The sequence below is a fragment of the Eimeria tenella genome, genomic scaffold (genome assembly GCF_000499545.2).
Source record: "Eimeria tenella Houghton genomic scaffold, Eth_scaff42, whole genome shotgun sequence".
NCBI lineage: Eukaryota > Apicomplexa > Conoidasida > Eucoccidiorida > Eimeriidae > Eimeria > Eimeria tenella.
In genome coordinates this window covers 11,117-14,163 of record NW_013543356.1, presented here as the reverse complement: position 1 = coordinate 14,163, position 3,047 = coordinate 11,117, and positions in this window count along the sequence as shown.

The window sequence follows — 3,047 nt, the reverse complement described above, 5'->3', positions numbered from 1 at the left end:
AGCCAAAAAAGAGTCTCCCTCGATTCAGCCCGTTAACTTCCAGCCCCAAAGGCTCAAAGCCCAAACAAATTCACTAAAACTACCATTCAAACCCTAAACCCTAAACCCTAAGGGCTCCCCACGAGTTCCCCTATGGGGCCCCTCGGGGCCCCACAGCTTAACCCAAGGGGCCCCTGGGGGCCCCCTAAGACCCTCAGGGGCTCCCAGAGGGCCCCAGGGCGCCCCTGGGGGCCCCCAGGGCGCCCCTGGGGGCCCCCAGGGGGCCCCTGGGGGCCCCCAGGGGGCCCCCGGGAGCCCCCAGAGATGTCGGGGGGCCCCTGGCTAGAGACCCTCTTTGGGGCCCCCGGGGGGCGCCAAAGGGGCCTTTTTCGGGGGCCCCTGGGGGCCTTTCGGGGGCCCCTTTGAATATGAACTGGAGGTTTAATTAAAAATTTTTTATTTTCTTTTTTGTAAAAGTGGAAAGGCCTTCTTTGTTGAGGTGTCTGTACACCTCAGCTGAACATCGAACTGACTCCTATAGAGCCCAGAGAGGGCTGCAGCAAATAAACAAATAAAAATAAATAAATAAATAAATAAATAAATAAATAATTGAGCAGTACTTGTATTGGCAGAGTTTATACACAAAAACAGGAAGCAGTGCAGCAGCAATAGCAGCAGAAGCAGCGGCAGCAGCAGCAGCACGGTAGCAGCAGCACCAGCAGCAGCTAACTAGAAAGATGGGTGCTCCAGCAACAACATCGTGGGAAGCTTTAACAAAAGGAAGAGAAGCAGCAGCAGCAGCAGCAGCAGCAGCAGCAGCAGCAGCACCAGGAGTACAGCGGCAGCACCACAACCGCCAGCAGCACAGCAGCGGCACCGCCACCACCAGCAGCGCAGCAGCAGCAGCAGCAGCAGCAGCTCACTAGAAATATGGGAGCTCCAGCAGCAACATCATGAGAAGCTTTAACAAGAGGAAGAGCAGCAGCAGCAGAAGCTCCAATTTGTTTTGTTTGTTCAAAAGCAGCAAAGTACGGCGAGCTGTATATACACCCCGTCGAGTTCGCCTGGTCTCCGTACAACAGCTGCAGCAACACGCAACGCAAAACCCTGCTGCTGCTGCTGCTGCTGCTGCTGTTGTTGTTGCTGCTGCTGCTGCTGTTACTGTTGCTGCTGTTGCTGCTGCTGCTGTTGCTGCTGTTGCTGCTGCTGCTGTTGCTGCTTTTGCTGCTGTTGCTGCTGCTGTTGTGGTTGTTGTTGCTGCTGCTACTGCCGTTGCTGCTACTGTTGTTGTTGCTGCTGCTGCTGCTCTTGCTGCTTCTGCTGTTGCTGATGATGGTTTTGCTGCTGTTGCTCTGGGGTTTAGGGTTTAGGGTTTAGGGTTTAGGGTTTGCTGTTCTGCTTCCAAGTGGACCGTGGCTTCATCCTTTTCCCCTAAAAGCGCCGATATATTAAAATGAATTTAATTCTTTTTAATTAATTAATCACTTTAATTTATATAATTTAATTAAATTAATTTAATTTAACTATTTATTTGTTTATTTTTTTATTTCTTACCTTCATCTTTAAGTTGTAGCGACACTTCCAGTTGATGAGCAGCAAAACAATCTGAGCAAACAGAAGCACCAAATTAGGGTTTAGGGTTTAGGGTTTAGGGTTTAGGGTTTAGCAGTGAGTTATTCACTTACTGCTATTTTTCCCAATTATGAATACGTAAATAAATAAACAAATAGATAAATAAATACAGATAATTGAAAATGATAAATCAACAAAAAGAGAAGAATTTAAATAAAACAACAAAAGGGGGAAAATTAAGAATGAATAAAATTAAAAAATAAAACAAAAGACATTTAATGAAATACAAACATTAAATTAACGCCACAAATGACCAAATTAAATTAAATTAAATTAAATTAAATTAAATTAAATTGGGATGAAACATGATTAAAATTAAAGTAAAAAAAAAATAAAACAAAATAAAAATAAAAATGAAAACTTCAAAAAGACAAAAAATAGGAAAATGAAACTAAAAAGGAATAAATAGAAGTAAAAGAAATCGAATGAATGAAATAGAGAAAATGAATAAAAAATGAAAATAAATTAAAAGAATTTAGTCAATTAAATCACATTAAATCGAATAAAAATAAAATAAAATAAGAAAGCATTAAAAGGAAAAAGAAATAAATAAAAATTAAATTCTGAGAAAACGAAAATATAAAATTAAATGATTTAAATTGAAAAGATAAAATATGTGAACGAATTAAAGAAGAAAATCGAAAATAAGTAAATAAAAAATAATCAAATCAGAAAGAACTACATCAAAAATAATTAAATATAAGTAATTGAATTAAAAAAAATTAAATAGAAAGGAATTAAATAAAAGAATTATATTAAAAATAATTAAATTAAAAATGATTAAATAAAACAATTAAATCAAAAAGAATTAAATAAATTAACTTTTCAAATTAAAAACCAAAAAGTGCACATTTGAGGAAATTAAAAAACTTAAATTCAAAAGACCCACGGAACCAAATAAACCAAATCAAATCAAATCAAATAAATCAAATCAAATCAAATAAATTAAATTAATTGAATTAAATTAATTAAATCAAATTAATTAGGTCAAATTAATTAAATTAAACTAAATTAAATTAATTAAATTAAATTAAATTAAATTAAATTAAATTAATAAAAGACCTTCCAAATGCAAAGAAAGATGCTGAAGATTTTCGTCAAGTCGTGCAGGTCCGCCTCCACAGATCCTAAAAAGACATTTCATTTATTTTAATTATTTATTTTACTTATTTACTTCATTCATTTATTTCATTTATTTATTTTATTTACTTATTTTATTTATTTATTTATGTTATTTATTTATTTTGATTATCCATCTTAATTATTTAATCAATTTATTTATTGTGATTATTTTATTTCAATTATTTGTTTTATTTATTTAATTTAATTATTTTAATTTGTTTATGTGTTTTATTATTATAGTGTATTTAATTTCATTATTTTAATTTATTTATTCAATTTCATTTATTTTACTTAATTTCAATTATTTAATTTTT